We start from the raw sequence: 13,685 nt of genomic DNA on the forward strand, positions 1-13,685 counted from the left end.
CAGTCTGCTGTTCCCACATGCTTCAAGAGGGCCACCATTGTTCCTGTTCCCAAGAAAGCTAAGGTAACTGAGCTAAACGACTACCGCCCCGTAGCACTCACTTCCGTCATCATGAAGTGCTTTGAGAGACTAGTCAAGGACCATATCACCTCCACCCTACCTGACACCCTAGACCCACTCCAATTTGCTTACAGGATTGTAGCCTGTTTTGCTTAAGGCACCTGCAAGTTCCTGGACATTTCTGGGGGGTATGGCTCTAGCCCTCACCCTCCGATCCAACAGGTCCCAGACGTGCTCAATGGGATTGAGATCCGGGCTCTTTGCTGGTCATGGCAGGGCACTAACATTCCTGTCTTGCAGGAAATCACGCACAGAACGAGCAGTATGGCTGCTGGCATTGTCATGCTGGAGGGTCATGTCAGGATGAGCCTGCACGAAGGGTACCACATGAGGGAGGAGGATGTATACCCTGTAATGCACAGTGTTGAGATTGCCTGCAATCAGTCCGATGATGCTGTGACACACCGCCCCAGACCATGACGGAACCTCCACCTCCAAATTGATCCCGCTACAGAGTACAGGCCTCGGTGTAACTTTTTGTCAGTCCTGTCTGGTCCAGCGACGGTGGGTTTGTGCCCATAGGCGACATTGTTGCCAGTAATGTCTGGTGAGGACCTGCCTTACAGCAGGCCTACAAGCTCTCAGTCCAGCCTCTCTCAGCCTATTGCGGACAGTCTGAGCACTGATGGAGGGATTGTGCGTTCCTGGTGTAACTCGGGCAGTTGTTGTTGCCATCCTGGACCTGTCTCGCAGGTGTGATGTTCGGATGTTCCAATCCTGTGTAGGTGTTGTTACATGTGGTCTGCCACTGCGAGGATGATCAGCTGTCCGTCCTGTCTCCCTGCAGCGCTGTCTTAGGCGTCTCACAGTATGGACATTGCAATTTATTGCCCTGGCCACATCTGCAGTCCTCATGCCTTCTTGCAGCATGCCTAAGGCACGCTCACGCAGATGACCAGGGACCTGGGCATCTTTCTTTTGGTGTTTTTCAGAGTAATTAGAAAGACCTCTTTAGTGTCCTAAGTTTTCATAACTGTGACCTTAATTGCCTACCGTCTGTAAGCTGTTAGTGTCTTAACGACCGTTCCACAGGTGTATGTTCTTTAATTGTTTATGGTGTTTTGAACAAGCATGGGAAACAGTGTTTAAACCCTTTACAATGGAGATCTGTAAAGTTATTTGGATTTTTACAAATTATCTTTGAAAGAAAGGGTCCTGAAAAAGGTATGTTTCTTTTTTTTGCTGAGTTTGCTGAGTTTATATGTAGTAATGTCCCCACACTGTTCCCACAATCCTTACGACATGTTTGGGAACTTTTAAACAACATAAAAAATGTGTTCTGTGAAAGATGTTGCAATATTACGGGAATGTTTTGCCAATGTTAATACCAACATTTTATGAATGTCAGCACAAATTGACAGATTTTGTTTTCTGGGAACCTTCAGTATCTCTTGTAATGTCACCACACTGTTCTCACAACATAATGAAATGCTTAGGAAATGTAAAATAACATAAAAATAAATGTTCTATTAACATTCTTGCAACATTAGAGGAAAGTTTTTTTCACCCTTATACAAACATTGAATAATCATAAACACAACTGTACAGATTTTGTGTTATTATAACTTTTGGGGGGAATGTTCTTATACCTTTCCCACCGCAATGTAATGAAATGTTCTGGGAACATTCACATTCATGTTATAAAACAGCTAATACATGTCAAGTGCTAAATAGAGGGTAAAGTACTTAAGTAAAAATACCTTAAAGTACTTCTTAAGTCGTTTTTTGGTGTATCTATACTTAAATTAACTATTTATATTTTTGACAACTTTTACTTCACTACATTCCTTAAGAAAATATTGTACTTTTTACTCCATACATTTTCCTTGACACCCAAAAGTACTCATTGCATTTTGAATGCTTAGCAGGACAGGGTCATCCCTGATCATCCCTACAGCCTCTGATCTGGCGGACTCACTAACACACATGCTTAGTTTGTAAATGATGTCTGAATGTTGGAGTGTGCCCGTGGCTTTCCGTAAATAAAATAAAAAACAAGAAAATGGTGCCATCTGGTTTGTTTAATATAAGGAATTTAAAACTATTTTTACTTTTGATACTTAAGTATATTTCAGACCAAGTACTTTTGGACATTATTCAAGTAGAATTTTACTGGGTGACTTTTACTTTTGCTTGAGTCATTTTCTATTAAGGTATTTTTACTTTTACTCGAGTATGACTGTTGAGTACTTTTTCCACCACTGGTGCTAGTTTTAATTAGCATTGCAGTTATTCAAACCAGCAGTACCTTATATGAGAGGAAAAACATTACCTAGCTACACAATCATCTCTTTTGTGTCTACTATGTCTGAGTGAACGGTCTATCAATTTAATGGTCTGCCACAGTGCAGTCGGAAGGCCACTGTGGCCTACTCTCCTGCACATTTTATAGGTCAATAACGTTCATGCCTATTCATTTCCATGTGTAATTGGCTTCTTTTCAGCATTTTTCCTTTCTTTCAGGTCCTTCAAATGAAAGACAAATTGGACCGCCAGTGACAACAGTTCTGAAAATATTCATTCACACTTTATTTTTATCTGAGTCCCAGATAATTTCTTCTCGCACAGTTGGCAACTTCTGAGGAGAGAGCTGTGAATGGCGAGGGGCCTCGTCAAAATGACAAGTATGTCAAAATGACACAGCAGATGGATTTTCAGCTGAAACTGGCACTCGCGATGGGACTGTCAAGGTCCAAATGTTCAACTGTGTTATTTGCTCCCCTGCCAGTACACTAACATTCTGCTAATGGTCGATGATGATTAGTTGAAATTTGAAAAAGGTGTGTTAAAGCCTGCCTACCCAGTAACTCTCCAGGGTAAGAGCTGGAGATCCCTGCTCTTGCATCTCCTAGACACAAAGCTAATAAACAAGACTCGGAAAAGGTGGAGGAGACAGAAAGGTTATGGTGCATTGTCTAGACCACAGGAGGTTGATGGCACCTTAATTGGGAAGAATGGGCTCGCGGAATCAGTGGAACAGTATTAAATACATCAAACACATGGTTTCCAGGTGTTTGATGCCATTCAATTTGCTCCGTTCCGGACATTATGAGCTATTCTCCCCTCAGCAGCCGCCAATGGTCTAGACTCTCTCTCAAGGACATCAATGACTGCAGAGATTCTGCTGTAGCCAGACAGACTAAGGTTCTTGCATCCTAGATCAATAAAATCTTGTCTTTCACTATTTAATTTCACATTTCCACGGTGCAGCTGTGCGCTGTGTTGGAGAGCAGCAAGGCTCGCAGGTGTTTGGATGTCCAGTTTTACTACTGGACACATCAATCATCACGATCCAGGGGTGTAATTGCGAAGTTGGCTGGATAATTCCAAGTTTACAGTGATTTTAGCATTGTGTCCATGCCCATAGGCAGACAAGAAATGTATTTTTGGATAATATATGTCAGAGTTATTACCTCTTGAGCCACATTACCCTAGCCTAGAACATGAATAAAGGGTTCTGTGTGGACACAGATTGCCCAAATTCCAACCATTCAGATATTGTGTTGCATAACTATAAAAAAATATTTTATGATGATTTCCATGACATTTCCATTTCAAACTGGACAAGGATTTGTCTACAGTTAATAGAATGAAGACCTTTGCATTTCCTTGACAGGCCACATTTTTTTCTATTAAGTGACATTTGGACTTCAGGTGAAAGAAGTAATAGGTCATTGCTGAGCATAGAAAAATAACAGAAAGTCATGTCATGACTAGATAACCCCATAACAACCTTCTCCAAACCTTGGAAATGGCGTCTCTAAACTTATTCTGAGCATATTACATCCTGTACTACAAAACATTCAGTCCTATTCTCTGCGTGAATTCAATTAGAGAATACACCGACAGCTGTTACCAACAAAAAATGCAAGTAGCGATTAATTAGAGAATAGCTTGTCTTGCTAATCAAATTATAACATTGCATCTGAGCACAAAATAGACTCATCAGCACACACTTAGCACATACTGAGCAAATATGCATATTTTACAACAGAGCAGTAGATTGGTTGGTTGGGCAGCGGTTGGACTGGAAACCATGTTATTAATCACTTTAATAAATGAAAGAAACAAAACCCAAACTGGGTTTGATCCTCCATTCCATTGCTTATTAATTTAGCTCCATCCTGGACAGAATAATTGCATGTATAGTGATGCCCATGGAAATGCATGTTTGTACAGTTTTTCTCAATCACGTACAAGCAATTTTTGGATCTGTGTTCAAACGTATCCATAGCCGAACAGCAATGATCAAAAGCTCATATACATTTACAGAACTTTCATATTTTTCTTGCCTTAGTGCCTGTCTTGCATATCTAACACAAGCTTTTGCAAAACATGAAACGTAAATATCATCAGTGAATACATAATTCACTGTTAAGTGTTCTGTTCACATAATATTAACACATTGTTTTCATCAGAAGAGAAATGTGTGCAATTGTGTTCACTGTTTCTGGCACATCAATAAATACTACTGCACAAAATTCTAAACCATCCCATCAGTGTCATACCATGTAAAATATATGGAAAGATCAAGGCAATAGGGACTGTCTAATTGTTATGATTATTGTTATAATATTGTAGACATGCAGAGAATGAAGTTGGGTTACTTCTACACAACTATGGGTTACTCCTAAGTCATCATCTCCAACATTGCGACCTTCCATTAAAGAGCTTTCCTTTGGTGTGGATTTTGTCCTTTACATTCATATCAGTTGTGGTCCTCCATTGTATTCACCTGTCCTTATTTCTATTGTGGATTGTGTTTGGGTGCGCCATTGGAAAGTCTACAAAACTATGAGGAAATCAACCTTTGTATTGAATACATGCAATTGGATTGTGATGATACGGATGAATGAATCCTGTTTATTTAAATTTAATTTTTGATCAGGAATAATATATGATTTGATTGTATGAAATTGCTGGATGAATTGTGACTCTAATCACTAGGCTACCTGGGGCAGCAGGGTGGTTATAGAGTGTTGGACTAGTAACTGAAAGGTTGCTAGATTGAATCCCCGAGTTGACAAGGGAAAAATCTATCCTTCTGATCAAGGCAGATAACTCACTGTTCCTAGGCCGTCATTGAAAATAAGAATTTTTCTAAACTGACTTGCCTAGTTAAGTAAAAGAAAGGAGAGTAATTGCCCATAATTATGCACATTTGGATAGTTGCACTTCCAATTTGGATCATCATCTACTTAAACACGGATACATTTTTTGTTTTGACTGCTTGAAGTCAGGAGACAAGTAAATATGGTTGCGTTAATCTTTTTGCAAGCAGTCATATTCTTTTGAAGAATGTAATAGCAATGTTGACAGTTTAATATGGTTTTGATGAATGTATTTATGTTTTGAGAAGGCAACTACATTTTGAAAACCCATTTACTTCTACACATTTAAAACCGACATTGTTGTTCCCATGTTGTTTAATATATCGTATCATGTATACAGTAACTTAGGACCTGGAGAGGGGGTTTGGTGTTAATGTAGACCTGTAATAGCACACAGAGCTAAAGTTTAGCAAATGAGCTCTGTGTGTGTGTGTGTGTGTGTGTGTGTGTGTGTGTGTGTGTGTGTGTGTGTGTGTGTGTGTGTGTGTGGGTATTCTATCCTTGTGGGGACAAGGATAGTAAAATAAGGAAAATTGTCCCTCATGGGGACATTTTCCAAGTCCCCATGAGGACAAAGGCCATTATAAGCTTTGAGGTTAGGGTTAGGAGAAGGGTTTGTGTGAGAGAGAGAGAGAGAGAGAGAGAGAGAGAGAGAGAGAGAGAGAGAGAGAGAGAGAGAGAGAGAGAGAGAGAGAGAGAGAGAGAGAGAGAGAGAGAGAGAGAGAGAGAGAGAGAGAGAGAGAGAGAGAGAGAGAGAGAGAGAGAGAGAGAGAGAGAGAGAGAGAGAGAGAGAGAGAGAGAGAGAGAGAGAGAGAGAGAGAGAGAGAGAGAGAGAGAGAGAGAGAGAGAGAGAGAGAGAGAGAGAGAGAGAGAGAGAGAGAGAGAGAGAGAGAGAACGAGAACCATACCTAGGTTGTTTGCTCTGGGTATACAGTCTTGTTTCTGTTGTGGGAAAACTATTTTCCTGTGTTACCTCATGGGGGTAGAGCATTAGAGCAAAGTACACAGTCTCTTGGATACGTAAAGGCTACAACTACATGTTATCATGATTGTTTATGCATGTTGGGTTCTCTATTAGGAAAATCCCTTAAATTGCCTCTTGTTCAGTGCTTGCATGGATATTTTCCCCTGTTGTGGTTTGGTATCCAAGTATAGCCCAACTGTCATTGTTCACTGCAGCACAAACAGCCCAGACAGAGACATCCACTAAGGTTATTTATAGGAACTGGATAGAGTTCTGCAGAATAAGGTGAAATATAATCAAAGGGCGCCAATGAGTCCCAGTGAAAAACACTTTCAACAAGAAAATGATGTTTTAAATACCATTTACTATGGTTAACAATATGTAGCCTACTTTCGGATGGAATACCGTTTCTAGTTGGATTTAAGAGCACAATATTCTACTTCTCTGCTGTTATTCCTTCTTTCTGTTTCCTCTGAGACAAACTAAGACCTGAGAGAGCAAGTCTAAGGTCTCTCTCTACAGCCAGTAAAGAACATTATTTCATGTGTTACTGTATAGTGTCAGTGATACAGGGCAAACTGCAGCAGCAGAGACTTGCAGTCCAAGGGGACTGAAGTTGTGATTGTGTGGATGAGTTAAGAACATGATTGGACTGAATAGATCGATTGCACCACCTACTGGTCAAGGGAGAGGAACACACAGAGTATGGGTGTTGCATGGTGACTTCTGGTCTTAATAGGTCTCATCCAGAAACAACCCTTAGTTAGAAAACATCAGCACCAACAAGCCAACTGCATCGCCATCATCTGGCATCAACATCATCTTGGCATCAACTGCATCACCATCATCTGGAATCAACATCATCGACCCTGTCACGCCCTGGTCGAAGTATTTTGTGTTTATCTTCATTTATTTGGTCAGGCCAGGGTGTGGCATGGGTTTTTGTATGTGGTGTGTATGTATTGGGATTGTAGCTAGTGGGGTGTTCTAGTTAAGTCTATGGCTGTCTGAAGTGGTTCTCAATCAGAGGCAGGTGTTTATCGTTGTCTCTGATTGGGAACCATATTTAGGCAGCCATATTCTTTGAGTGTTTCGTGGGTGATTGTCCTTAGTGTCCTTAGTGTCCTTAGTGTCCTTGTTCCTGTCTCTGTGTTAGTTTACACTAGTATAGGTAGGCTGTTTCGGTTTTCGTTACGTTCTTTGTTTTTGTAGTCTTTCTAATTGATTCGTGTTTTACGTTTTGTTCATTAAACATGGATCGCAATCTACATGCTGCATTTTGGTCCGACTCTCCTTCACCACATGAAAACCGTTACAGAATCACCCACCACAAAAGGACCAAGCAGCGTGTCAACAGGCAGGAGCAGCCCAAGGAGGAGATGCGTAATAAGGATTTCTGGACATGGGAGGAAATCCTCGACGGGAGAGGACCCTGGGCTAAACCAGGGGAGTGTAGCCGCCCAAAGGTGCAGCAGGAGAAGAGACAACAGGAGCAGCCTAAAGAGGAGTACAGTATGGACTATACTTCTTGGGAGGAGATAGACAGGTGGGCGGTCGACACAGGGAGAGTGCCGGTGCCCGCCTGGGATTCGATTGAGCAGTGCGCGGCAAGCACGGCGGCGCGGACGGAAGCCCGAGAGTCAGCCCCAAAAATGTATTGAGGGGGGCTCACAGGGAGTAGGGCTACGCCAGGTAGGAGAGAGAGAGAGAGAGAGAGAGAGAGAGAGAGAGAGAGAGAGAGAGAGAGAACCATGCCTAGGTTGTTTGCTCTGGGTATACAGTCTTGTTTCTGTTGTGGGAAAACAGAGCTATTTTCCTGTGTTACCTCATGGGGGTAGAGCATTAGAGCAAAGTACACAGTCTCTTGGATACGTAAAGGCAGCCTAAAGGCTCACAGGGAGTAGGGCTACGCCAGGTAGGAGACCTGCGCAAACTCCCGGGCCGGGCAGGCACCGTGTTATGCAGTGGTCCAGCTCCGCGTATTGGCCGGGCTAGAGTGGGCATCGAGCCAGGTAAGGTTGGGCAGGCTCGGTGCTCAAGAGCTCCAGTGTGCCTGCACGGTCCGGTCTATCCAGTACCACCTCCACACATCAGCCCTCTGGTGGCAGCTCACCGCACCAGGCTTCCTGTGCGTGTCCTCGGTCCAGTACCACCAGTACCAGCACCACGCATCAGGCCTACAGTGCGCCTCGCCTCTTCAGCGCTGTCGGAGCCTTTCTCCTCTCCTGCGCTGCCGGAGTCTCCCGCCTGTTCAGCGCAGCCAGAGCCTTCCTCCTCTACAGCGCTGCTGGAGTCTCCTGCCTGTTCAGCGCAGCCAGAGCCTTCCTCCTCTTCAGCGCTGCTGGAGTCTCCCGCCTGTTCAGCGCAGCCAGAGCTGCCAGCCTGCATGGAGCAGCCAGAGCTGTCGGTCTGCATGGAGCAGCCAGAGCTGCCAGTCTGCATGGAGCAGCCAGAGCTGTCAGTCTGCATGAAGCAGCCAGAGCTGTCAGTCTGCATGAAGCAGCCAGAACTGTCAGTCTGCATGGAGCAGCCAGAGCTGTCAGTCTGCAAGGAGCTGCCAGTCTGCACGGAGCTGCCAGTCTGCAAGGAGCTGTCAGTCTGCAAGGAGCTGCCAGTCTGCAAGGAGCTGCCAGTCTGCAAGGAACTGCCAGTCTGCAAGGAGCTGCCAGTCTGCACGGAGCTGTCAGTCTGCAAGGAGCTGTCAGTCTGTAAGGAGCTGTCAGTCTGCAAGGAGCTGCCAGTCTGCACGGAGCCGCCAGTGCTGCCAGTCTGTAAGAAGCCGCCAGAGCTGTCAGCCTTCATGGAGCAGCCAGAGCCGCCAGTCAGCGTGGAGCAGTCAGAGCCACCAGTCAGCATGGAGCAGCCAGATCTTTCAGTCAGCCAGACTCTTCCAGATCTGCCAGTCAGCCAGACTCTTCCAGATCTGCCAGTCAGCCAGACTCTTCCAGATTCACCAGTCAGCCAGACACTTCCAGATCTGCCAGTCAACCAGACTCTTCCAGATCTGCCAGTCAACCAGACTCTGCCAGTCAACCAGACTCTTCCAGATCTGCCAGTCAACCAGACTCTTCCAGATCTGCCAGTCAACCAGACTCTTCCAGATCCGCCAGTCAGCCGGGATCTGCCAGAACTGCCAGTCGGCCAGGATCTGCCAGTCGGCCAGGATCCGCCAGTCGGCCAGGATCTGCCAGATCCGCCAGTCAGCCAGGATCCGCCAGTCAGCCAGGATCCGCCAGTCAGCCAGGATCTGCCAGTCAGCCAGGATCTGCCGAAACCACCAGCCAGCCAGGATCTGGTAGATCCATCAACCTGCCTGAGCTTCCTCTCACTCCTGAGCTTCCTCTCACTCCCGAGCTTCCTCTCACTCCCGAGCTTCCTCTCACTCCCGAGCTTCCCCTCAGTCCCGAGCTGCCTCAGTCCCGAGCTGCCCCTCAGTCCCGATCTGCTCCTCAGTCCAGTGGGGTTCTGGGTGAGGACTACTAGGCCATGGTCGGCAGCGAGGGTGGACTATCCAAGGACGCGAGGAGTTGGGACTAAGACATTGATTGAGTGGGGTCCACGTCCCGCGCCGGAGCCGCCACCATGGACAGACGCCCACCCGGACCCTCCCTATTGTTTTGAGGTGCGTTCGGGAGTCCGCACCTTAGGGGGGGGGGGGGGGGGGTTCTGTCACGCCCTGGTCGAAGTATTTTGTGTTTATCTTCATTTATTTGGTCAGGCCAGGGTGTGGCATGGGTTTTTGTATGTGGTGTGTATGCATTGGGATTGTAGCTAGTGGGGTGTTCTAGTTAAGTCTATGGCTGTCTGAAGTGGTTCTCAGTCAGAGGCAGGCGTTTATCGTTGTCTCTGATTGGGAACCATATTTAGGCAGCCATATTCTTTGAGTGTTTCGTGGGTGATTGTCCTTAGTGTCCTTGTTCCTGTCTCTGTGTTAGTTTACACTAGTATAGGCTGTTTCGGTTTTCGTTACGTTCTTTGTTTTTGTAGTGTTTATAATTGATTCGTGTTTTACGTTTTGTTCATTAAACATGGATCGCAATCTACACGCTGCATTTTGGTCCGACTCTCCGTCACCACATGAAAACCGTTACAGACCCATCGTTTAACTCAGTTTAGGAGCTGATCTATTGAGGAAGTCATACTCTATGGCTATGAGAATGTCGTCCTGTGTTACCCAAATATGCCTAGTAGGTTAGGTCTACTGTGTAGCCTGGTCCCACTAGGGGGTTTGTTAATTTTTGAAACATGTATTGAAGAGGACCACAATGGAAATAATGTTTTGTTCTTTAAATGCATTATCCAAATGGGTGGTTTGTATTGTGTTTTAGATTGTCAGCTATCATTAGATCTATCTATCTATAATGATATATTGATTATGCCGGAAATTGCCTACATTTTTCCTTTCTAGCAATAAATGCCAGTGCCTAAACCGTCTCACCCAATTGAAAAAAAAAGTGTTCACACTCTGAATGGCACACATACACATTCCATGTCTCAATTGTCTCAAGGATTATAAATTCTTTCTGTAACCTGTCTCCACCACTTCATCTAAACTGATTGAAGTGACATCAAAAAGGGCTCTCTATACCACTACCCCCTGTTAATAGCCTCGCTATTGTTATTTTACTGCTGCTCTTTAATTATTTGGTACTTTTATTTCTTACTTAGGTATTTATGTATTTTTCTTAAAACATTGTGACTAGGGGGCAATATTTTCATTTTTGGAAAAATAATGTTCCCTTTGTAAACGGGATATGTTGTCAGGACAAGATGCTAGAATATGCATATAATTGACGGCTTAGGATAGAAAATACTCTAAAGTTTCCAAAACTGTAAAAATATTGTCTGTGAGTATAACAGAACTGATATTGCAGGTGAAAGCCTGAGAAAAATCCAATCCGGAAGTGACTCATCTTTTGGAAAAAAGGAACATTGGCTATCTAACTGGGAGTCTCGTGAGTGAAAACATTATTATTTAATTTGATTGCTTTTACTGATTTCCGTGACCAAGTTACCTGCTGCTAGCTGGATAAAATGCTATGCTAGGCTATCGATAAACTTACACAAATGCTTGTCTAGCTTTGGCTGTAAAGCATATTTTGAAAATCGGAGATGACAGGGTGATTAACAAAAGGCTAAGCAGTGTCTCAATATATTTCACTTGTGATTTTCATGAATAGGAATATTTTCTAGGAATATTTATGTCCGTTGCTTTATGCTAATTAGTGTCAGTCGATGATTACGCTCCCAGACCCGGGATGGGGAGTTACTAGAGGTTAAAACTGCATTGTTGGTTAAGAGCTTGTAAGTAAGCATTTCACTGTAAGGTCCTGTTGTAATTCGGCGCATGTGACAAATAACATTTGATTTGTTTTAATTTGAAAGATTTCATCTGGATTCACCTCATCAGTCTATGTCATGGAAAGAGCAGGTGTTCTTAATATTTTGTATACTCCGTGAAGACAGATGGAGCACCAATTCGCTAGCTTGGATTTTAAATCATGCAAAGAGACTAATGTTAGAGTGGATCATTCGCCAGAGACAATAGACATTGTTAGCTAGCTAGCAATTTTTTTGTATTTCTCAAACCAACGCATTTGGAAAAAAAACATTTTTTTTGTTTTCTTGTCTGTTCACTCACCAAATCAAATCAAATGTTATTTGTCACATGCTTCATAAACAACAGGTGTAGACTAATAGTAAAATGCTTACTTATGGGCCCTTCCCAACAATGCAGAAAGAAAAATGTATAAAAAAAAAAGATAACACAAGGAGTAAATACACAATGAGTGACAATAACTTGGATAGCGCATTCGGAAAGTATTCAGACCCCTTGACTTTTTCCACAGTGTGTCACAGTCTTATTCTAAAATGGATTAAATAAAGAAAGGTACTCATCAATCTACACACAATAGCCCATAATGACAAAGTGAAAACAGTAAAAATATATATATATATATATATATATATATATGTGTATGTATATATATATATGTATATATATATATATATATATATATATATGTATATATATATATATATGTATATATATATCTATATATATATATGTATGTATATATATGTATATGTATATATATGTATATGTATATGTATATATATATATGTATATATATGTATATGTATATATATATATGTATACGTATATATATATGTATATATATATATATACGTATATATATATACGTATATATATATGTATATATATATATATATATATATATATATGTATACGTATATATATATGTATATATATATATATATACGTATATATATATGTATATATATATATGTATATATATATGTATATATATATGTATGTATATATATATATATATGTATATATATATATATGTATCAGAAATACCTTATTTACATAGGTTTCCTTTGCTATGAGACTCGAAATTGAGTTAATGTGTATTCTGTTTCCATTGATCATCCTTGAGATGTTTCAACAACATGATTGGTATATTTAATTGGACATGATTTGGAAAGGCACACATATACAGTGCCTTGCGAAAGTATTCGGCCCCCCTTGAACTCTCTCTGCGCTTTTAACGGACCTTTGAGACTATCACAGTGCAGGTGCATTTATACGGAGACTTGATTACACACAGGTGGATTGTATTTATCATCATTAGTCATTTAGGTCAACATTGGATCATTCAGAGATCCTCACTTTGCTGCACTGAAAGTAGGGGCTGAATAATTTTGCACGCCCAATTTTTCCGTTTTTGATTTGTAAAAAAAGTTTGAAATATCCAATAAATGTCGTTCCACTTCATGATTGTGTCCCACTTGTTGTTGATTCTTCACAAAAAAATACAGTTTTATATCTTTATGTTTGAAGCCTGAAATGTGGCAAAAGGTCGCAAAGTTCAAGGGGGCCGAATACTTTCTCAAGGCACTGTACGTTGGTGCGAAAAGTGCAAATCAATCACAGAACAACAGCAAAGGAACTTGTGAAGTTGCTGGAGGAAACAGGTACAAAAGTATCTATATCTACAGTAAAACGACATAACCTGAAAGGCCGCACAGCAAGGAAGAAGCCACTGCTCCAAAACCACAATAAAAAAGCCAGACTACGGTTTGCAACTGCACATGGGGACAAAGATGAAACTTTTTGGAGAAATGTCCTCTGGTCTGATGAAACAAAAATAGAACTGTTTGGCCATAATGACCATCGTTAGGTTTGGAGGAAAAAGGGGGAGGCATGCAAGCCGAAAAACACCATCCCAACCATGAAGCACAGGGGTCGTAGCATCATGTTGTGGGGGTGCTTTGCTGCAGGAGGGACTGGTGCACTTCACAAAATAGATGGCTTCATGAGGCAGGAAAATTATGTGGATACATTAAAGCAACATCTCAAGACATCAGTCAGGAAGTTAAAGATTGGTCGCAAATGGGTCTTCCAAATGGACATGACCCCAAGCATACTTCCAGTTGTGCAAAATGGCTTAAGGACGATAAAG

The sequence above is a fragment of the Oncorhynchus kisutch genome, linkage group LG29, assembly GCF_002021735.2.
Source record: "Oncorhynchus kisutch isolate 150728-3 linkage group LG29, Okis_V2, whole genome shotgun sequence".
Taxonomy (NCBI): Eukaryota; Metazoa; Chordata; class Actinopteri; order Salmoniformes; family Salmonidae; genus Oncorhynchus; species Oncorhynchus kisutch.